The sequence below is a fragment of the Podarcis cretensis genome (genome assembly GCF_951804945.1).
Source record: "Podarcis cretensis genome assembly, chromosome: 2".
NCBI lineage: Eukaryota > Metazoa > Chordata > Lepidosauria > Squamata > Lacertidae > Podarcis > Podarcis cretensis.
The window spans coordinates 23,030,005-23,054,698 of NC_137171.1; the positions used below are offsets into that span (position 1 = coordinate 23,030,005).

The following is a 24,694-nucleotide window of genomic DNA, read 5'->3' on the forward strand; positions in this document are numbered from 1 at the left end:
TATTTTTCAAAAGACCTTGAAGATTCCTTTGAACTGATTTGTAAATAGCAGCCTAAATCATCAAGAGATTCATCCTCAGTATGGCAGGGACAGTATGATGCAAAAGAAAACTAACTTCTTCCTCTTTTTCTTTTGGCAACAATTTATTATTCAATTACCTGCTTCATTTAATTAACAAAACTTATATGCCAATTGATTGTAGTAAAACCTCTAAAGCGGTTGACAGGAAATGTTAATATTATCAATAAAAACAATTAAAAACATTTAAAAATAACTAAAATTAGGAGTAAAGGACACTTATTTCAATTAACAGAATGCATATACTGCAAAATGTATATAATGTAAAACTTAAAGGACATTAGTTGTAAACTGTCCACAAAAATATTAAATAAGTGCAGAAGTGCAAGTGTTTAACAACTTTCAGAGTAGACTTTGACTTCAGTTAAACCTAGCTAAATTCAGTAGCAGCTGAGATTTTTAAAATTAAACATAAACCAAGGGGGGAATTCAGGGTAGTGCTAAATGGGGTTATGTGTGCATGGAATGGCTCTGCTCATGTAAAAAGGCTTTCCTTCCTATCCTCCCCCCCCCAACCCCCCCACCTGTTCTGGGCTTTTCACCATCACTCTGGAACAGAAATGGGGGGGGGCATGAGGAAGAGCTGAGGGGGAGAAGTCCTATTGTGTGAGCAGACCTGTTTGTGTGCATGCAACAACTTAGATATTTGCAAAATTCAAGTCTCTATTTAGTGGGTACATTTCAACATTAAAACATTTTAGTAAAAACCAAGTAAAGTAAAAAACAAAACAAAAATATCAAGTACACATTGTACTTGATCTGTTAAAATGCACATTTCTCAAAGTACTGTGTTAAGTTAAAACTGAGATAATCCAATTACAGATAACAAATAGTTACAGAATGGCCCTTGTGCATTGGGTATTTAAAAAGCTGATGCTTATATTGTGGCATTAACCCTGCAGATGAAGTGTTATATCATTATTACAAACTGTGCCTACCATAGCACAAGTGGATTTTTGTTATACATTTAATGTATTCATAATTAGAACTCAGCTACTAACGTCTACTTAAAAGCTTGTGGAGCATTTAACCTACGGAGATGTTTTCTGTGTAAAAAATTGCACAATAGCAGATTGATCTTTATACTCAATCTCACCTCTGTGGAAGCCAAGGACGATTTTGCAACTGATTGCCATACAGATTACATTAATATATTGTAGCATATAGAACTAGCATAGAATTCATCTGAACAACAGGAAAGGCAAGAAAGGGGGATGGATTATAAGCTTTACTGTCAACAGTGAGTTCCCAGGTAGAAGCTGTCCTAGCCATAAAATTATAAATTAAAATGTGAACAACGGATGCTGCCAAGCAGAGATGGGAAAATTCAGTCATTTGCTGGGACACATACTGGTCCCATGGAGAACAGTAAGGTCCAAAGTGTCCCAGCACAGCATCAGAATATGTTCAAATGCTCCAGGGATATAAGTGGAGCACTTGTGTACCTTTGGTTTGCAATCCCACTCCATCTGCTCAGGGTCTGAATGGGCTTGTATTTCAGGTGTTTGAAATGACAGCAAGAACGGATTATATATGCACATATTTTTTAGGGCTGAAAAGAGTGTAAATATGTAGCACAATCCAGCAGCATCTAGGCACTTTTAGATTATATTCAGGGCTTTTCCCCTTCAGCCGGCACTCTCCAGCAGCAGCAGAGCATATGCCCGCGCTGCCCAGGACGGGCGCGCTTCAAAGGGGCACGCGCGGAGGGTGCCCTCCCAGGCACGGGATAGCTGCTCGGGTGTCAGAGTGGCACTCGTGCCCTGCCGCCAGGGGCGGAGCAAGCCACCCATGGTGGACCTTCACCACGCCGCCCACCCGCGACTCCCAGGTGTGATGGCCTGGGAATCCGATTCAGAGGCTGAACCGGAGGAATCCCAGCCTGCACAGGAGTCCCCGCCTCCAGGGCCGGCTGAACTGGGGCAGGGCCTTGATTCTGAAGCGCCTGCACATGTGCCGGATCCTCAGGAGCAGGCACCAGGTGAATCCACTCTGCCTCCGGAGGTGGTTGAGGACTCAGTGCCTACAGGTGAGTCTCCCCCTGGGTCCAGTAACCCTTCAGCCTCTCCTGAACTGCAGAGGCTCAGGGTAGAGAGGCGGAGGGAACTGGTTTCTCCCCGGAGGAGTGCTCGCCTTAAGGCCAGGAGAGGCGGGTCTCCTGGGGGCCGGGACCGCCCCTGGCCTCAGAGAAGATAAAGGCCAGTCAGCCCGGTCCCAGGTTGCGGGAGCAATGTCGTTGAAGAGCTGTTTCGGCCAGCACCCAGTCCGGTTCCCCCAGAGTTCCTGTCCTTGCCCGGCTCCTCGCTGTGGACCCTGCATCGCCCATGGAGGACTGTCTGCCGACCCTCGACTCAGGTCCTGGACCTCGCCCCACGGTAACCCCCCCCCCCCCGGACCAGCACACCAAGCTTCCCCAAGCTGTCAAAACAAAGGGGGAAGGGGGGAATGCTGCCGGCAAAGCGGCATGAAATGAAGGACATGAGGCAGGAGTTGATAATGCAGGTGAGCTGTGAGCTGCAAGCAAGCTGCCGGCCAGCTCTGTGGAGGCTCCTTCTATTGACACAATATGCAAACCCAGGCAGATACATTTTGGGCTGTCACCTTTACACATCTTCCAGTCCCGAGATCGTGGGGTGATACAAAGTTATTTCGGCACCTGTTTCCACCGCGTCATTTCCCCCTTGCACAGTGTATGATGAAAGAGACAAAGGTCTCAGAGACAAAGGTCACAGACAGGACACCGCAGACTACTGAGACCGCAAAAGGTTAGACAGAGGGCAAGATGTTCAGACAGCTGTGGCTTTATCTGTGAGGGGGAGTGTGCCCTGCACCCCAAGGTCACGCGTGCAGGCAGGTAAGGCTGCCCGCGGGTGGGGAGTGTGCTCTGCACCCAGCAATCATTCCTACAGCGGACCAGCTCCCCCCCCTTACCCCGACAGCTTGGGGTAGGCTTGGGAGTCGTGGGCAGGCAGCGCGCTGAATGTCACCCCCCTCAGTGAGGGCACACAGGGCAGTCAGCTCCCACCGCCCCCCCTTCCTACACCCCTGCTCTCTGGAACTCGGTTCTGGCACCTCTCAGGTGAACGCCGTTGCCATTCTAAGACAACAAGGGAGGCGTTCATGGTGAGTTCTGGCACCTCTTTTTCTAGAAAAAGAGCACGGGTTATATTACTTTCAAGCGTATCGTGGCACCTCAGTTTACATATGCTTCAGGTTACAGACTCCGCTAACCCAGAAATAGTACCTCGGGTTAAGAACTTTGCTTCAGGATGAGAACAGAAATCATACTCCGGTGGCACGGTGGCAGCAGGAGGCTCTATTAGCTAAAGTGCTGCTTCAGGTTAAGAACAGTTTCAGGTTAAGTATGGACATTAGCATAGAAATAAAGATGGAAAGGATTTGCTGAAATATCTAATTGAATTAGAATACAGTGGTGCCTCGCAAGACGAAAAGAATCCGTTCCGCGAGTCTCTTCGTCCAGCGGTTTCTTCGTCTTGCGAAGCAAGGCCAATGACGGCTTAGCGGATTAGCGCTATTAGCGGTTTAGCGGCTTTTAGCGGCTTATTGGATAAGCGGATAAGCGGCTTAGAAAAAGGGGGGGAGGGAAAAAAACCCACAGGAACTCGCAAGACATTTTCGTCTTGCGAAGCAAGCCCATAGGAAATTCGTTTTGCGAAGCGCCTCCAAAACGGAAAACTCTTTCATCTAGCGAGTTTTCTGTCTTGCGAGGCATTCGTCTTGTGGGGCACCACTGTACAAAAAAGGGAGGTGTGAGGAGGTCAAGGAAATAAGCAAAGGAAAGAAAGTTATGTAAAGGATTGATTTTTTTTTTAATTATCTGCATCTTTTTTCTGTTTTTTTCTTTTTCCCTTTGTTTTTTCCTGTTTAAATATGTTCTTTATTTTTTCTTTTTGTAACCTTTAAAATCTTAATAAAAATCTATTGGAAAAGAAAAAAAAAGAACAGTTTCAGGTTACAAACCGACCACTGGAACAAATTAAGTTCTTAACCCGAAGTACCACTGTACTGGACAGAGCAATCCAAAGCCTGGCTGGGGAGCAGCAAAAAACAGCAAGAAGAGGGGCAGACCCGCCATTGCATCCAAAGCTCCACCACTCGTGCCATCGAGGGCAGAAGGATGTGCGTGTCCCTTTTCTCGCTACGCCAGCTCCTGACTGGCAACTGAGGGGCCCACGGATTGGGCCCCTTGGGGACTCTGCTGGAGCCTCGCCATTTTTCAGTGCTTTCTGCCACAGGATGTGCCGCCTCCCCCACCAAAAAACAATGCTCCTTTCTGCAGCCAATGCTACATACTCTCCTACTGGTCCCAGACATTGCCACAGGAATGGAAATGGAAGAGGCTGGGCAGCATGCAAAATATCTGCATGCCCTGCAACATTTCACAGGTGAGAGCAAAGGCGTTCCTGAGCATGGGTACCTTCCACAGCAAAGAGAGATCTGTGGAAGCGTGAGACATGGAGACGCGAGGGAGAAAATGTCCAAGCTGCATCTGTAGCAAAGAGAGGCATGACATTCAGTTCAGGGGGTTCAATGTACCCTTTGGTTCTCAGAATGATTTACTGAAAAACATCTACAAGAAAGATTTATAGGTTGTTCACCTGAGCCTGTCTGTAAATGCATTCTTGCGCTTTTCTTTTTTTTTAAGCACTCTATAACTTATTTAGCTAGCTCAGACGAGGAGGCTCAAGGCTACAGCACGTAGCTGCCGATCAGCATGCCTGGATATGCCTTTAACTGAGCCTGTGTGTATTTAGTGTCAGCACCGAGTGAAGCACCAGCGTTTTCTGCAAGACATCCTTGTGGTTTTGTGACAAAGCCTACAATTAGAATAATTTTAAAACCGGGAACCTTCCCTGCTCCAGAGGCAGCTTCAGAATGGCAGGGAAGGGAACTTCATGTTCTGGAAGGTTCCTCCCACACAAACAAAAACAAAAACAAAACAAAAACAAAAACAAAAAACCCTAGAAGATGGGTTTAGGGAGGAGGTAGGAAAAGCAGAGCACTGCCCCCCCCCCAGCATCTGGCTTGGAGGGGAGATATATAGTATAACTCCCACTGCTGCTTTTTAAAGCACTGTTTAGCACCCCCAAGTGTTCTGCAAAAGGTGGAGGGGGTGCTGTGAGGTATAACAGGACTGGGAATATCCTAATTAGGGCAATGTAAAAATCTGTTCCAAGTTATTCCAAGTCAAGTTTTTGTTTTTGTTTTAATCACATCACCCTCAGGAGCCCCAAAGTGAAATATGGGCAGTGAATGAGGCTGTGGAGAGCAACGCAAACGTTACAAACTTTTTTTAAAAAAATGTTTAAATGGAGAATACAAACATATAACCTTCATCCACCTTGTAACACTGATGAAGCAGGAACTACGCCAAATCTCCATCACGTAAAGCTTGCTGGATCTGACCCTATCTCGTCCAGCATCCTGTTCTCACAGTGACAGCTTAGATACCTGTGGGGAAACCTGCATGTAAGACCCAAACACAAGAGCACTCCCTCTTCCGGTGGCTTCTGGGATCCAGAAGTATTACTGCCTCCAACTGTGAAGGCAGAGCGTAGCCATCATGGCTAGCAGTCATTTATAACCTTATTCTTCTCCATTGGATACGGGTGGCACTGTGGTCTAAAGCCACTGAGCCTCTTGGGCTTGCCAACTGGAAGGTCGGTGGTTTGAATCCCCACAGCGGGGAGAGCTCCCGTTGCTCTGTCCCAGCTCCTGCCAACCTAGCAGTTCGAAAGCACGTCAAAGTGCAAGTAGATAAATAGGTACTGATGTGGCGCGAAGGTAAACGGTGTTTCCATGGGATTTGGTTTCTGTCACGGTGTTCTGTTGCACCAGAAGCGGATTAGTCATGCTGGCCCCATGACCTGGTAAGCAGTCTGTGGACACCACGAAGGATTTAAATTAAAACCGTTTGAACAAATTAAAAATAAAGTGAATTGGCTTCAATATTACCAAATTAATGACTTATTTAAGATTGGTAAGAGAAAGGGTTTTGCAACAGAAAAAACCAAATTGGAAACGGAGTTGTTAGATACTGTTAGATACGGAGTTGTTAAGAATATGTCCAAAATGTATAATTTGTTGTTGGAGTGGCATACAAAGGATGAACAAGTTAAATCAGTTATGATTGATTGGGCACGAGACGTGGGACATAATATAATGATGGAGGATTGGGAAAGGTTATGGAAGAAAGGGGTTAAGTTTACTGCATGCACGATGTTAAAGGAAAATATAATGAAAATGATGTATAGGTGGTACTTAACCCCTGTTAAATTAGCTAAGATCTATCATAACTGTGATAATTTATGTTGGAAATGCAAAGAAAAGGAAGGTACTTTTTATCATATGTGGTGGACTTGCCCTAAGGTAAAAGACTTCTGGGAAAAGATTTATAATGAATTTTAAAAAATGATGAAATATACATTTATGAAGAAACCAGAGGCCTTTCTCCTTGGAATAATAGGTTCTGAATTGCCCAAGAACGATGTAAAGGTATTTTTGTATGCCACAACTGCTGCTCGAATTTTAATAGCCAAGAAGTGGAAAACACAAGAATTACCAACTGTGGAAGAATGGCAGATGAAGATAATGGACTTTATGGATTAATTAAATAATTAAAATGATTGGCGGGGGGGAAGCAGTCTGTGGACAAACGCCGGCTCCCTTGGCCTGAAAGCGAGATGACCGCCGCAACCCTATACAGTGGTACCTCTGGTTACAAACTTAATTCGCTCCGGAGGTCCGTTCTTAACCTGAGGCGCGCTTTTGCTAATGGGGCCTGCCTCCAGCGCACGACTTCCGCTCACATCCTGGGACAAAGTTTGCTTCCAGGAGACCTACTTCCAGGTTAACGGAGCTCGTTACCCGAAGCGTTCGCAAGGAGGGCACAAGGAGTAACCAGAGTTATTACTGAGGTCACCTTTGACTGGACTTCACTGTCCAGGGGTCCTTTACCTTTTTTTACATTTCTCCTCCGTTAATTTATCAAATCCTTTAAAAACCACTGAAGTTGGTGGCCTCCTGTGGGAGTGAGTTCTGTAGTTTAACTATGTGCTGCATGAAGAAGGGCTTTCCCCTAGACAATATCTGCAGAATTACTTTTCCAATTTGGGGACAACTTCTTGTCGCTCCTTTCCCACGTGAATTGTGGTTAAAAAACAAACAAACCAGCATAGTGCTAGCAAGCAGCAAAAAAAATGGAAAAGCAATTAATGGGTAGAGCTACAAGGCTCTGGCCTGAAGCTAGCCCACTTCTCTTCCAAATTGGCATGTACTTGCCAATTTCTCATGTACTTGCAACATCTGCTCCCTTCCATCCTTTAAGCCATGGTAGAAATTACATTGAGAAACATGGAGAGCTTCCTTCATCAAGAGAGCAACTATTCACTCCCGAGGATGAAACATCAATAACCACAAGAGGGATGTGCTAATTACTGGAGATTGTTATTTGTCCCAGACTATATAACTGTACATTAATTACCTTAGATGTCATTGTATCAGCTTCTTTGGAAGGATTACTTAATGGCATTCCATATGCAAATTGTGTATATCTGTATGGTACTGAAAAATCAGAAACTGTACTATACGCATTACTGTTGTATAATTTTTAGAGAGATGGAAGAATCAGACTTATTTCACTTTTGTTCCCTTTCCAGGAAAGTCTCTGTCTGTCTGTCTCTCTCTGTGTGTAGACGTGTATTTTAGTATTTTAACTTTTCATATATTTTAAACTATTTTTTCTTGACTTTCTTGTTTTATCATTTTGTAAACTGCTTTCATGTTGTTATTGTTTTACAATCAAACAGTGTACAAATTTTATGAAATATATAAATTATATTTTTAGAGCAAAGGGGGCACAAGCAAATGAGAAGAGCTGAGCCCTCCAACATCTATCACTTCCTTGTTAGGTCTTCCCTCAAATACTTTTTCACCCAGATGAAACAGATTGGCTGAGGAAAGAAATATATGAAGAGAGAAGACCGAGATAAAGGGGGGAAGAGTTAATCATCCTTATCTACTTTTGCTCTAAAAATGTCCCAGCCCTCTACTTTATAAGCAATTGAAGCAGACCTGGTTTGAAACAAAAAAAGATCGCCAATAACATGCCTAATTTGGACCTTAATTATTTCGTTCTTTTACCTCTGAAGCTGAAAAAGATTTCTCAAAAGTTAAGTACTGCAAGAGTGCTTGGTCATGCCGCTGGTGAATAATGCATCTCTAAGTGCATTCCATTTGTAGCCAAAATTCAAGAAATAAAAAAGGAGGAATGACAGGAATCTGCAAAGGAGACGTGTATCAGGTGAATTCAAAGTTCATATGAACGCAAGAAATGTTTTACCCCTTTAAACTGCAGAGATATTTCAACTGTTTAAAAATTACAAGCTTATAAAAAACTTAGAAAATTGTAGAATTGTTTTTACAGTTAAAAGAATACTTGGACATTTATATATTTTCCACAAAACTGCACACACACAGGGCTTTGTAGAAAAAATAATAATCTACGAGGTAATATCCAACATTAGTCAAAATACGTTAAAGCTAAACACTCACAATAGACTGCAAGAAGATCAAACCTCTCCATTCTTAAGGAAATCAGCCCTGAGTGCTCACTGGAAGGACAGATCCTGAAGCTGAGGCTTCAATACTTTGGCCACCTCATGAGAAGAGAAGACTCCTTGGAAAAGACCCTGATGTTGGGAAAGATGGAGGGCACAAGGAGAAGGGGATGACAGAGGACGAGATGGTTGGACAGTGTTCTCAAAGCTACTAACATTAGTTTGACCAAACTGAGGGAGGCAGTGGAAGACAGAAGTGCCTGGCGTGCTCAGGTCCATGGGGTCAAGAAGAGTTGGACGCGACTAAACGAATAAAAAACAACAACAAACACTCACAAATTTGCAAAGTTCATTATTCACTGACTTCCAAAAACAAAACAAAAAACATAACCCCTCAAAGCAAAATATAAAAAGGAAGCCTGAACTCCGGAGTCCTTTGGGGACACAGAGACGACATACACCTGCATAAGAAGACTCTGTAACAGCAGAGTCAAGATCAGGCATAGGCAGACTGGGCCCTCCAGACGTTTTTGGCCTACAACTCCCATGATCCCTAGCTAGCAGGACCACTGGTGAGGGATGATGGGAACTGTAGTCTCAAAACACTTGGAGGGCTGCGGTTGAGGAAGCCTGCTGTAGAGGGAAGTGAGGGGCAGATGAGGCTACTCAACCCTGGGAAGGCAGCCCATCTAGGAGAAGGAAAACTCTTATCCTATACCTCCACTGCCTTGTGGGACATTTTTGGGAGAAGAAAAGCCTAAGGGGTAAACCCCACACAAATCCCAAGTGGAGTCCCTAAGACGGTTGGATGGCGCCTTGTATGCCCCTCCTCCTGGCATCTCATGCAGCCAAGCTAGTGCCAAATGTATTGCTCTGCTTTCCCTGTGGACCACATAAACAAGGCCAGGGTGTGTGTGTGTGTGTGTGTGTGTGTGTGTGTGTGTGTGTCTTGTTATCTGGGCAGATCAGGACCTCCATACATACTGTCTAGGCTTGCACCCTGCGGAGCTCACTTTGGTGCTGCTAACGCAGTGGTTTCACTTCACCCCCGGAGGCGCACTGCATTGTCTCTTGAGACAGATGGATGCAAACAGCAGCAATATTCTCCCACCAACCCATGACTGAAAGCCGGGTGCCAGCTGGTAAGAGGCAGCCTCTACCTCCCAGTGGAACTGCCAACTTTTAAAACCATATTACTCCTATAGTGAGGGACGCGGGTGGCACTGTGGGTTAAACCACAGAGCCTAAGACTTGCCGATCAGAAGGTCAGCGGTTCGAATCCCCACGACGGGGTGAGCTCCTGTTGCTCAGTCCCTGCTCCTGCCAACCTAGCAGTTCGAAAGCACGCCAAAAAGTGCAAGTAGATAAATAGATCTGGCAGGAAGGTAAACAGTGTTCTGTGCACTGCTCTGGTTCACCAGAAGCGGCTTAGTCATGCTGGCCACATGACCTGGAAGCTGTACGCCGGCTCCCTCGGCCAGTAAAGCAAGATGAGCGCCGCAGCCCCAGAGTTGGCCACGACTAGACCTAATGGTCAGGGGTTCCTTTACCTTTTACTCCTATAGTGAAATATACTGAAAGTTTTCTTTGCTGGTTACAAGAATTAAATTTATGGTTGCCAGAGGCAACTGTATTTGTGGACCTATACTATGAACTGTGTGTAATCTTTTTCTTTTCTGTTAAAGAAAGAAGAGCCATCTGCTGTGAAAAAGAACAAAGCTTCTTTTTTTTTTTTTTACAGATATAGTCTAAGAGATAAAAGTAATGTTTTACTTTGCTCTAGCTTTCAACAAGGCAATTTTTGCAAAGCCTATTGTTCTAAATCGTGCTTCGGGTAATCAATTTCAATTATATTTAAAAACCCGTTGATTGGAGTTCAGTTACCATCTGAGCAAACAACAAAGTGGTTATTCGTGAGCATGAGAAACACAGAGCAGCTCAAAGTCAATTCAAGGTCTCATTTTGAGTGGAATGCTAATTAGACAAAAAAGTAGAATCATATGAATTGATTTCAATCTTTCTGTGAGTGTCGTGAGGTGGCAAGTCTCATCAGCTGCCAAATTCAGCACCAGCTGAAGTTTCTAAACCATCTAAATAGGCAGCCCTATATATAACGCCTTCCAGTAATCCTACCTACAGGTTATGTGACCACAGACAACAGAAGTTGGGTTATCCCTATCCAAAAAGAGGCACAACTGGGCCACCAGCCAAAGCCGATAGAAAGCATTCCATGTCACCAAGGCCACTAGAGCTTCAAGATATAGCAAAGGATCCAGGGGTACCCCCAAGCAACGTACCCGCTCTTTCAGAGGGAATACTGTATAACTTTTTGTGAACCCTGTTTATAATCTGCACATGCCTAGGCACTGTACCCATAATTGGGGCACAATTAGGTACATCATCTTGCAGTGTCTCCAATCAAGAATCCAGAGCCTGCGCAGAACTTTGGAAGAACGTGTGGACGGTAGGACTCATTGAGATATGTTACATGAGCAGGGCTCATTCTCTGTTAAATCTACCACACAAGGCTTTAAAAGTTCTTGCTTGTAGAAGGTGTCTCCACCCAATACCTGCTGATTTTCCTGTCCTACTATGGCCCTGCAAAAAACTCCATACTGTATATCATTCCAGGAGGCCCTCCCCAGCTCCCATGAGTAGTTTTCCATCGGCTGCGGGGAGAGTCTATTTGAATAAGCTGTTTGAGCATAGCAACAGCATTCCTAGAGGAACTCTCATTTTATGCCTATTCTAGCCTGTATGACTAGAAAATGTTTCATAGGCACTCTGTAAAGAAAAAATGTTACACAGGAATTGGTAGGCATAGATTTCGGAATGGGTTTTAAGCTTGGAGAGCAATCTAGTCCATCTCCTGGGTGTAGTGAATGTACACAAGGGGGTGTAGGAGGGAGGGAAGCAATTTCGACAGAAAGGGACAATTAGATAATCATTGATTTACATATAACCTCCTCCTATATTCAAATATGTAAAACGTATTTGTTCATATACTACCCTGAGAGTATTCTGAGAGTCCCAGGGGGAGGGCCGAGTTCCTGCAAGATCTCAACAGAGCTTGATAAGCAACTCTGAGAGCTCAAAAGCTCTTTCTGTGTTGGGAAAACCCTGCACCAAAAGAGCTTTTACGCTCTCAGCCTTCTGCGCAATCCGTTGTGTGATTCTAATCAGCTGGTTGCCAGCCATGTAAAGCTGACATCGCGTAATTTAAACATTTTAATTTTAAGTTGTGAGTCGACTGCACTCCTTCCCTGCTGACCAGTCATCTTTGCAGAAAAGACAAGAGCTGCTAGCCAATGGCATAAAAAGTGTGGGAATACACAGACAGAAGACAACCCATCTTGATAAATATATGGTGTTAATACTACTACTACTACTACTACTACTAATAATAATACTTATACCCCACCCATCTGACTGGGTTGCCCCAGCCTCTCTGGGTGGCTTCCAATATAATAAAAACACAGCAAAACATCAAACATCCTGATACAGGGCTGCCTTCTGATGTCTTCAGAAAGCTGTGCAGTCGTTTATCTGTTTGACATCTGATGGGAAGGTGCCACTACAGAGAAGGCCCTATTCCTGGTTCCCTGCAGCTTCACTTCTTGCAGTGAGGGAACTGCCAGATGGCCCTCAGCACTGGCCCTCAGTGTCATGGAGGTGGAGGCGTTCCTTCAGTTATACAGGCCTATGCATAAGGCAAAGACAATTTAAGTTGGGGATGGGAAATTAACTATCCGCCAACTTTCTCCTTTGCACTCCATACATTTCCTACTTACTTAAAAGGTTGATCCACATGCTGACTTGAGTGCTTTACTCCATATTCTGGTGAACCACAGGTGACCACCAGAGAAAACTGGTTGAAGCCATGCCTAGCTGCCACCAAGCCTCATTAGACTGTCTTAGATAATATGGAACTGGCAGACCACTTAGCTGTACTTGCAACCAATACTGGGTCCATACACCGTGACCCCTTCTCCAAGCATCTTCTCCCTCACAGCAGTATCCAGGAATGAGAATCAAGGGAAATTAAAGGTGGATGGGGCAGGTTTGTAATCCATAACCTATATCCCTTCAAAATGTTAATCCTGCCGCTACTGCCCCTGCTATCACATCTCTTCTTGCCACAACTTGTCCTAAATCCCCAGACCAGATGCCAGAGAACTTCTGATGTGCCAGGTTGCTGGTTTATGTGTGGTGGGACTCCCCAGTCCTTTCCACAGTTTTCTAACACTTACATGTCCTGACAGATATGCACTAAAGTGTGGTCACCCTCTGGCTTTTCCTCTGCTATTAGCTGTGAACTAGGTCTCTCCTTCCTACATGGGTGATGGTGGCCGGGTAGGGGTGGGAGAGGCAGCTGAATTCTGATGCACTTGGATGAATTACCCAGTGATTCTACCTCTCCCTGCTGCTTGTAACTGGGAATAGAATCTTGTTTTATTGTCGTTTTTTATGTTATAAATAAATCCAGATTAAAGAAAAGAACTGGCTGTGCTTTGCTTTGACAATGCTTTATGTGACAGTTAACAATTTATGCAGCTGTTCTATCCCTGCTGCTTAAAGGTTACATTTGCTAGCCTTGTGTTTCCCGGTGACACAAAGAGAATGCACAATTAGAAGTCATATCCCCTAAAAGGCTCCAAAGGATGCTAAATCCACTTTCTCCATTGTGTGCCTCTCACAGCTTATTTTACTTAGTGCCAAGAGATAAAAACACTTTAGAGTGTCCATCCTGAGTCTGGCTTCATTTGACATCAACACAATAGGCCAAAACATATATATTAGAGTGGGAATTATCCATCTTCTGCATTATTGTCTGAGACAAACCAAGGCTCTATTTACAAGGAGCACTTGTGGTCTTCTAATAGCCTGGCTCCAAAAGAAGAGTGCTGTTATTAAATATTATGTTGTGTATCACTAAAACACGCTCAGCATCAGGCAGTGCATTATTTGTCAGACAGACTGGAGGGCTTCCCTTTTGGAATGAGAATCCCTTGGTCCTTTGTTCCAGGGTGAGGTTATGTGGCTCTCAGTGTTTGAAACTCCCATTGTTCTAGGAGCATTTTGTGACAGGGAATTTCATCAGCGCGAGCAGTTTCTGAGCTCTGGGCACAGTACTGCACCTAAGATTTTCAGGTTAAAACTGCAGAGTGGAAGGAAAGGAGGACCTTTTTCTGTCTTCCCACTTCCAGCTACTCTCTGAAGACTGGAGATGAGACCCTCGTAAGGATATTAGGGGGGTGGGCAGTGGAAGGACTAGACCATGTGGGAAATTGATTGTGTGGGGTTACCTCCCCCCCCCCCATTTTTTACTCAGGTTGGCAGCCCTGTGCAGAAGACAATTCAGGAGCTTTCTCATAATCTTAGTCAAACCAAATTTAACCTCCATAAATGGAGAGAAAAAGTTGCATCCAAGGGCTAACACGAACTATTGTTGTATGTCATATTTCCTAACCAACATATCATATTTTTACAATAAACTGTTTGAATAGTTCAAATTTAGCTCTGGTTTAACTATTTTTATGCTGAGGGCACATGATTGAAGTTAGCAGAAGTAGGATTGCAACAGAGCTGGACAAAGTATTACTGCATTAATAACAGTAGTAAGATGTGAGGAATTAAGGCAAAAGGTAGAAAGATCTACAGCTCCCTTCCAGATGACCTGCTTATTAAACATTCATCTGAAAATGTTTGCACAGTTTTCAAAAAAGTTATAAGATGTCCAATATGTCTTGAGCGTTCATTGTGTCTCAAGCAATTGTTAATCCTCACTTTCCTTATGACAAAAAAATCCAGTTTTGGGACTTAGGAGTTTGTTGCGCAAGAGCACCAAATCAACTTTAATTACACAACCTGATTTTGCCATTATGTGATTGAATCCCACCCAAAAACAGTTGACAGTCTGGAAGTGCCCTAACAAGTTTTTGACGGCATAAGCCTCCATGCACAAAATGTGAAAAGCTTATGGCACAATAAATCTGTTAATCTTTAAGGTGCAACAAGACCCTTTGTTGCTTTCAAAGCAGACAGACTGTTCTAAGTAATGATTTGCAGTGCAAATGGAAAACTAAAGCAGACAAACAGCTTTACACATTGTGGTTTGGTGAGTCCACAGGCTGCTCTGTACTATTGATTGTCTAAATGTCTGGAAGCTCAAATCATGATCTGAGTTCTAAAGCAAAGTTAATATACAAGCCATGGGTTGGCAATGAGCAGAAACAAGCAATGAAAGAAAGGGACTGTTAACGTTGCTGAGGGCTAATCATCGAGCCTACCTACTGGCAATGAAGGCAGCAAAAAAGGCTGCCTCCATTGCATCCTCACGAGCTTCTCTGGATAGTGTGGAGTCTCTTACAGGCTGGCCTGAAGAGCGTTGCAGAACCAATGGCAGCTCGCTGTGACTAGTTTGCAAAATGTTTTGGGGATAAAATCGCTTGCATCCACAAGGATAGGCAAACTTGGTCCTCCAGATGTTTTGAAACTACAACTCCCATCATCCCTGACCACTGGTTCTGTTAGCTAGGGATCATGGGAGTTGTAGGCCAAAAACATCTGGAGGGCCCAGTCTGCCTATGCCTGATCTTGACTCTGCTGTTACAAGCAAATGAATCTCAAGGGATATCTAGTCCTGTTGTGTTGGATGATTTTATGGTCAAGGGGTTTGGATCTGACAGGGCAACCACTTGCACTGTGGACCCTTGCCCCTCTTGGCTGATAAAAACTAGCAGGGATGGGAGAGGTGGCTGGGCCAGGGAGGTGATTAATGGGAGGGGGTGGTCCCTACTTGCTTAAAAAAGGCAGTGGTAAATTCACACCTCAAGAAACCCTCCTGGATTCTGAAAATCTAAGAAACTACTGTCCTGTTGCCGATCTTCCCTTCTTGGGCAAGATTTTTAAGCGGGTGGCCATGGACCCGATCCAAACGCTCTTGGAGAAAACTGGATTTCTAGATCCATTTCAGTCAGCGTGTTGGCCTGGTTTTGGCAGAGAAACTGCTTTGTCTGCTCTGTTGGAAGATGAACAGATGCTTCCCAGTCGTTGAAAACAAGCCCCCAATGCAAACGCACAGCAGCAACTTAAAACATGTCCTATGTGATTACTACTACACACATAGAGAGGCAGTTGTCTAGGGATGCTGGGATGTGATGACTAATTAGCGGGTGGCGCTGCGGCCTAAACCACAGAGACTTGGGCTTGCCGATCAGAAGGTTGGCAGTTCAAATCCCCGCCACGGGGTGAGCTCCCGTAGCTTGGTCCCTGCTCCTGCCAACCTAGCAGTTCGAAAGCATGTCAAAGTGCAAGTAGATAAATAGGTACTGCTCTGGCGGGAAGGTAAACGGCATTTCCGTGCGCTGCTCTGGTTCGCCAGAAGCGGCTTAGTCATGCTGGCCACATGACCCGGAAGCTGTACGCTAGCTCCCTCAGCCAATAAAGTGAGATGAGTGCTGCAACCCCAGAGTTGGCCACAACTGGACCTAATGGTCAGGGGTCCCTTTACCTTTACTAGAAGCATGGCATGCTAATGCTGGACTGACTGCATGATGAGAGGAAAAGGCAGCAGATTCTTTTATGTAGCCAGAGCTGCCAAATATTAACTTTACAATTAGCTACTATATGTATACTTTGTATACCTTTTAGACACAATCTTTGATTTATATAAAGAGTTTCTATACAGTTTTGACCAAAGTGTACTGCAAACTTACAGATCATACAACACAAAATAAGAGATGTAGCAACAAGAGAAAGAAGCAGCAGTTAAGACATCAGAGGCAGAATTGGAAGGCTTGCTAAAATATTGTCATCTTCGACACCTGTTGAAAGGCAAGCTGTCAAGGCCCAAACACACACCTCCCTAGGCAAGCTGCTCTACAATCTGGGTGCCACTGCTGAGAAAATGCTGCAGTGACTTTGCAATCACTAACCGTCATTTATTTTGGGCAAAACTGCAGCATTTACGCAGATTGCCTAGTTTAAAAAATCCTGCTTGGGGAAACGACACAGGGGAAATATCAGTGGCCCAAATCTTTCTCCACTTAGCCCAAACCTTTAATGCAAAAGGATTTATCCCAAAGTTGAATGTTATGCTTTATCCAACTGCTGTCTTTCAACATAAGCCCTCTTCAGTAAATAATCACACGTTGCTGCAAAGCTTTCAATTGAAAGGCGGCTATTTCTCAAATGAAGAATGTTGTAGTACAACAAGAAGTCTGGTACCCTCTTAAGATTTCTCATCTAGGTGTAGATGAAGCAACATCTTTCTTCATCTTTACCAGTTTTACAAATTCTGGGACAATACTGTCGCTACTGGTATTGTCTGGGGATGTTGTTGTTGTTTAGTCGTTTAGTCATGTCCGACTCTTCGTGACCCCATGGACCAGAGCACACCAGGACCACTGCCTCCCGCAGTTTGGTCAAACTCATGCTGGTAGTTTTAAGAACACTGTCCAACCATCTCATCCTCTGTCATCCCCTTCTCCTTGTGCCCTCCATCTTTCCCAACATCAGGGTCTTTTCCAGGGAGTCTTCTCTTCTCATGAGGTGGCCAAAGTATTGGAGCCTCAGCTTCACGATCTGTCCTTCCAGTGAGCACTCAGGGCTGATTTCCTTCAGAATTGATAGGTTTGATCTTCTTGCAGTCCATAGGCCTCTTAAGAGTCTCCTCCAGAACCATAATTCAAAAGCATCAATTCTTCTGCGATCAGCTTTCTTTATGGTCCAGCTCTCACTTCCATACATCACTACTGGGAAAACCATAGCTTTAACTATACGGACCTTTGTTGGCAAAGTGATGTCTCTGCTTTTTAAGATGCTGTCTAGGTTTGATAATTTTGATTTGTTTGCATTTGAGTTACAGATGGTCAATTCAGAATTGTTTATTTTTTTTAATCCCTTATTATCTTTTTTGAAAGCACTCATTAATTGTACTTGATTCTTTCAGATAAAATACAGTTGTTCTTACAAGAAAGGGCACCAGCCTCAGAAGTGGCATGAAAGCTACACACAGTTCATTCCTTCAGCTTTTATGTCCAATTAAATCTGGGACAAAAGGAATGTATGGACAGTTGAGCAGTGTCAGAGAAATAAGCTTGCAATAAGATCTGTGTGAGAGATGGGTATGGCAGTGATTGATCCTATGACAAGAACCTAAGATAGATGAGCTTGGTGCATCTGTCTCATTTTATTTCTATTGTTTAGCTTTTTTTATAACTATTTTTAACCAATCATAAATCTGGTCCTCAACTAGGATGACAGTGTCCCTTTCAGCCTAATTGCCCAGACACAGAAAGATGAGGTGGAAAAATCCTGTTTTGTATAAATAGAAACACTGAACTAAACGTGAACACATGGGATCTCAGCTCTTAAGCAAATCAGGCATAATAAGGCAGATATTAGTATTCTAATGAGTTCTGGTGCCTGTACAAGGTGCAATAGGTGACTGTGAATGAAGAAATATAATTGAAAATATTCCTGTTTGGGGAGAATATTTACATATGCACTGACTAATTAATAGATTGATTTTCATAATTAAGCTGGCTTATTTTCTTTATAATTTGCCTACAAGTTAATATACAGTTCTCTTACTTTCTGTATGAAGACTGTTCCAAATAAATAACTCTTGACCCATAGCTCAAATTCCTTTTTCTCAAATTTACTAACTCTGGCTGAAATACATTATTTTGGGTTGTTAATGTCTTTTGTGGAAAATACTTAAACTAGCAGACAACTCAATGCCAGCTTTACCTAAGAGTTTCAGAAGTCAAAGCTCTTGTTATTTTATTGTCTCAACATCAGCTCTGCTATGTGGCAAATATAAATTAGTGGCAGATTAAAATCCATCTGTCCCTGTATTCTCTGCAGGCTTCAAGTTTATAATAATCCACAGCTCAGTGAGGCTGGGGAGTCAGTTAAGAGGAAAGGATAAAATGGTTTACTGTCCAACTGCATGAATATTTAATCTAGAAACGCACTGTCCTCAACATGAGAATAAATCATATTCACTCATTTATGTTTGAATCCACCACACTGATGTAAATCATTGCAGTCCTTGAAAGAAGTGAATAGTCCAACAATAAACATACGAGGGGCGTTCATTAAAGATTTCCCCTCACGTACTTGCCGTGGACTGAGACAAACGAAACTGGGAACAGTTATTAGTCCTTCTCTACATAGCTACCAGCAAGAGCCAAACACTTCTCCCATCGCTTTATGCAGCTATGGAGACCTCGTCTGTGGAAGTCGGCAGGTTGCGCCAGAAGCCACAACTTGACGTCAGAAATCAGCATTTCATCGTCTGGAAAAAGCTTGCCCGTCAAAAATAACTTCATGATTGGAAAGAGGTGGAAGTCAGATGGTGTGAGGTCAGGAGAATAAGGAGGGTGAGGGAGGATTTCATAGTCACAGGACCATGCTTCCGTCTGAGCAACATGCGAGTTGTGAACCAGTGCAGTATTCTGCAGAAGGCGGACACCTTTGGTCAGCATACCATGCCTCTCGATTTTGATGGCCTTCTGCAATTTCTGCAGCAGTGAAGCATAGTATGTCCTGGTAATTGTGGTACCCTTTGCCAGGAAATCCATCATCACTACTCCACACTGGTCCCAAAAGACGGTGCGCATGACCTTGCCCACTGACAGTTGGACACGTGCCTACTTTGGAGATGGTGAGGCAAGAGTGCTTCCATTGTTTGGACTGGGATTTAGTCTCTGAATCATAATGATGGGCCCATGTTTTGTCCTGAGTAATTAGTCTGGCAAAGAAGTCATCATGGTTTTTGTGCATGTGAGCCCGTGAGCATGTGACTCATTCCTGCTTCTGGAAAGGCATCAGCAGCTGGGGAACCCATGGTGCAGACACATTTCCCATGTGCAAATGGTCACGGATGATTTTTTTCTACAGAGCCCACACTGATCTTGACATCTGCAGCTAATTGGCAAATGGTTATGTGGCGATCCTCCAAAATGGCAGCCTACATTTGCCAGATGGTGTCTTCATCAATAGCAGACTGTGGTCGCCCAGGAATGGGAGCTATTCCACCAAAGTCTGACCACACTTGAACTGATGATGCCAGTGCTTGACTACGTCATCCTATGGGGCATCCTCCTCATAAGTCCCTTTCATCTCATAGAACGTCTCCCGTGGTGTGCGCCCTTTCAAGCACAGGAACCTGATAACCACTCTGAATTCAACTGGTTCCATTATCAGAGGTTACTCCACATTAGCACCCATAACAGAGAAACCGCTAGGAGTTCAGAGCTACAAATTAACACGTTACCTATGGAGAGATGTATCATTATACATGTGCAATTTTATCCTCCTACGATAACCGGAGGTGGGTCAGGGGAAATCTTTAATGAATGACCCTCATAATTATGCTGTCCTAACATCCACTAAGACTTCATAGAAATTATATTTCCATGTATTATTATTATTATTAGTAGTAGTAGTAGTAGTAGCAGCAGCAGCAGCAGCAACAGCAGCAGTATTTACTGGCACTTCACAATAAGGTCCAAGGGAAGGCTGCAACAATATTAAACTACAATTTTAAAATCAGTTTAAACAATTTACACAGGGTGGGTCCTAAAATATATAAATCTCAGCTGTCAAAAGCCAAGATAAATGGATGCATCTTCAGCATATGAAGGAAGCTATGCAACGAAGGTGAGAGGCACACCTCCGTGGAGGAGGAATTTCGTGGTTTGGCCTGTTACACAGAATGCCTGCTCCTGGCTGGCACTCTTAACAACCTGTAGGAAAAGAGGTGGCCTTTCAGATATTGTACTATACATCTATTGCAAACTTAAGAAATTTCTTGTTAAGCAACACACCATGATGCACAATACCTATAAATCCCTTTTAGCCAAGTCATGTTCCTTCTTATTCAGAACAGTTCCATATGGAGACTTTTTGGGTATTAGGCATGTTCTTTGTGTATAAACGGGACGCGGGTAGGGCTGTGGGTTAAACCACAGAGCCTAGGACTTGCCGATCAGAAGGTTGGCAGTTCAAATCCCCGCGACAGGGTGAGCTCCTGTTGCTCGGTCCCTGCTCCTGCCAACCTAGCAGTTTGAAAGCACATCAAAGTGCAAGTAGATAAATAGGTACCGCTCCAGCGGGAAGGTAAACAGCGTTTCCGTGCGCTGCTCTGGTTCGCCAGAAGCGGTTTAGTCATGCTGGCCACATGACCCAGAAGCTGCACACCGGCTCCCTCGTCCAATAAAGTGAGATGAGCGCCGCATCCCCAGAGTCGGTCACGACTGGACCTAATGGTCAGGGGTCCCTTTACCTTTACCTTTTGTGTATAAACACACACACTAAATCCAGAGGCAACACATGCTCACCAGCTGCCTGCCCAGGATTTCTACACAAGATATTCTGACCATAAAGTGTATTTTGGAAACAATTGCAAAGAAGGTACACTGTCAACATGTGGGAGAAAGCAAGGTGGATGGGGGTGGGGATCTGATTTATACCTTTCTTGAGGAATATTACTACTGTGACTATGTGATAAAGCTTACAGCGAAAGAGGGGAGCTGTCTGCATACAGACTCACTTGTAGAGTGGCTATATCTGGAAATCCAGGTGAATTTCTCCATGATGGCTGAAAATGAACTTTTGCATCTTCCCCTGTGGCAAAATGAGCAAGCTCCCAATGCAGAAGCAGATTTTGCACTCTACTACAGGCAGATAGTAGGAAGTTGTCTTCCTTTTCAGATTTAATTCTTTTTATTACAGATGTAGAAAAATTAAGAGAAAATAAGCATTATTAACAACAATAAAATACCATATGGACACCTGCCTGAGACAGAACAATAAAATAAGGTATATACCTAAGCAATGACCCTCATTATTTTAAAAATATACGGAAGAACTAAATACAAAATCTGTAAACTATGGGGTCAGTTATTAAACAAGAGCATGCAGAGTTGTGGCCTAGTCTGGCCTTCTGATCAAGGATGGCTCTTTAAGTCAGCAAAAGATTCTATGAACAGAAGGGAGAGGGAGACGAATTTTGCTTATTCCTTTCCCCTCTACAAATACCCAATCTGCTCCAAAGTGTAGTGGAACCCTCCAAAGCACCATGGGAGGTAGGGTAGAGGCTTCAGGAAAAAGAAATTTCTACAGTTGCCTGCCTCTCATCCATGGAAGTCTTCATTCTATGAATGGATTGGGAACAACTCATAGAATTCCGTTAAAATGTTGTTGTTTTTAAATTCAGTTGGGAGATCTATAATGCTCAAAGCATACGTAGGGATGGATCAAAACACTTGCTTCTCTCTGTCCCATGTTATCTTGCCTCTAAAGCAACTTCATTAAGCATTAGCATGCTACAAATCATCAATCTAATCACAAATGTCTCCTTGAAGAAGAGAACTTTCTGATTTAGACTCAGATTATCACATATGACTGAAATGTAATATCTTGATCTCAGAACATCTAAATGGAGAGATTTAACGACAGCCTGACCTTTAAAATCCCTCTTAGGTTCCTGCAGCTAGAATTGCTGTTTACATTGCATGGTATTACAACATAAAACAAAATGAAAAGACTGAATCATTCAGTGAAAAATATATCAACAAGATGTACAACAGCATTGCCACAGCAAACAGTAAGCCACATCATAGGCTCAAAAGCTTGGGGCCTAATAAGATTTCTCCAAAAAGGGCATGTCCTTGTGGAGGAGAACTCTGCAGGCTAAATAACTAATGAGTTTAAAATAAAGGGGCAGACTTTGTTAAAATGAGCTTTTCAAGCTTGTACAATTTTATATAGGAAAACAGCTTGGTAGGTAGAGGTACATCATTCCTTCTACTTCATGAAAATAAATTTCATAGAATCATAGAATCTCAGAGTTGGAAGGGACCCAGCAGTCATCTAGTTCGACCCCCTACAATGCAGGAATCTCAGCTAAAGCATCCATGATGGATGACCATCCAACCTCTGCTTAAAAACCTCCAAGGAAGGAGAGTCCATCACCTCTCGTGGAAATCTGTTACACAGCCAAATAGCTCTTACTGTTAGAAAGGTTTTCCCCAAATGTTTAGTGGAACTCTCCTTTCTTGTAACTTGAAGCCATTGCTTTGAGTCCTACCCTCCAAAGCAGGACAAAACAAGCCTGCTCCCTCCTCCGTGTGACAGTCCTTAAGATATTTGAAGATGGCTATCCTGTCTCCTCTCAGTCTCCTCTTTTCCAGATCCTTCAAGTGTTCCTCATAAGGCTTAGTTTCCAGACCCTTCATCATCTTGGCTGCCCTCCTTGACACACGTTCCAGCTTGTCAACATCCTTCTTAAATTGAGTTGCCCAGAATTGGACACAGTACAGTGGTGCCCCGCAAGACGAACGCCTCACAATACGGAAAACCCGCTAGACGAAAGGGTTTTCCGTTTTGGAGGCACTTCGCAAAACGAATTTCCCTATTGGCTTGTTTCGCAAGATGAAAATGTCTTGCGAGTTCCTGCGGGTTTTTTTTCCTTCCCCCCTCCTGTTTCTAAGCTGCTAAGCCACTTATCAGCTGATCCGCTAAGCCGCTAAAAGCCGCTAATAGCGCTAATCCGCTAAGCCGTCAATGGGCTTGCTTCGCAAGACGAAAAAACCGCTAGACGAAGAGACTCGCGGAACGGATTAATTTCGTCTTGCGAGGCACCACTGTATTCGAAATGTGGTCTGACCAAGGCAGAATAGAGTGGTACTGTTACTTCCCTTGATCTGGACACTATACTTCTGTTGATGCAACCTAGAATAGCATTAGTTTTTTTTTGCTGCTGCATCACACTGTTGACTCATGTTAAACTTGTGGTCCACCAAAACCCCTGTATCTTTTCACATGTACTGCTAGTAAGCCAGGTGTCCCCCATCCTATATTTGTACACCTGGTTCTTCCTGCCTAAGTGCAGAACCTTACATTTGTCCCTATTGAAATTCATTTTGTTAGCTTGCACCCAGTTCTCCAATCTGTTAAGGTCATTTTGAATTCTGATTCTGTCTTCTGCGGCATTAGCCAACCCTCCCAGTTTGGTGTCATCTGCAAATTTGATGCGCATCCCCTTAATTTCTTCTTCCAGGTCATTTATAAAGATGTTGAACAACAACGGACCCAGGAAAGAACCCTGCGGCACCCCACTTGTCACTTTTTTCCAGGATGACAAGGAACCATTAACGAGCACCAGTAAATTGATCTTATAGATCTGAAATTTTGAACTTTGAGAATACAGTACTCATGATTTTAATGGTGTGAAGCACTTGCTCCAGCAGAACAATAATTTAAAACTTTATTATATAGCTTAAGAACGAAAAAGGTTTGTCTGTTGCCTGCAATGAGATATGCAACATGTGCCATTTTCTTCAGCTTTCCTGGTCTTTCTGAAGTTTTTATGTTAAAATTCCAACATCAGCAGCCCAAAAACAGGGTCAGCCATTACCGTCACCAGTATGTCAGATAATTTCCAAACCACCACTGAGTGGTGCTCTACAGATCAAAGTAGCATCTCCTATTATCACGGTGCCTCTTTTCACGTTTTCATAATGATGCATACAAGAAGTGCAATGAAAAGGACAACCACGCCCAACAAAATATATAAAAATCTATGGATGCAAAAAGTACAAATTTATCACATAAATAATTCAGCATGCATACATCCAAGTTTACACAACTTTCTAGAGCAACTTTAAAGAGTAAAGACAATTACTTGGTATATCCAAACAGCTTTCACTCAAACACACACTTGGCATGTGTCCAAACTGATATGATGCTGCAGTTAGTGTCTTTTATCTTTGAAATTGCAAACATCTTCAAAAATGCAAGGTAGTTGTTACCAGGGAAAGGGGAAATTTCACAGGACTAAGAGCTGGGGGGGGGGGGGATCACTTTAGCACGTGTTTTTTTTAGCTTGCACTGCATGAAAAGAACTGGTGCATTTCAATTAGGATTCTTGTAGCTTTAATAATCTTCAAGAATTTGCTCCTAAAATTTGTCCGCTTCAACGTAAAACAGGAAATGGAGAGACAGGGCGTAGCTATGCTAAG

The 24,694-nt window shown here is 43.5% G+C and overlaps 1 protein-coding gene and 1 long non-coding RNA gene across 3 annotated transcripts in view; one reads left to right on the forward strand and one right to left on the reverse strand.

Moving 5' to 3' along the window:
• LOC307210145 overlaps positions 1–24,694 on the forward strand; it is a 168,459-nt gene that overhangs the window by 72,033 nt on the left and 71,732 nt on the right. The gene's annotated exons all lie outside the window — the stretch shown is intronic.
• Positions 1–24,694, reverse strand: part of PITPNC1 (phosphatidylinositol transfer protein cytoplasmic 1) — a 126,528-nt gene that overhangs the window by 65,453 nt on the left and 36,381 nt on the right. The gene's annotated exons all lie outside the window — the stretch shown is intronic.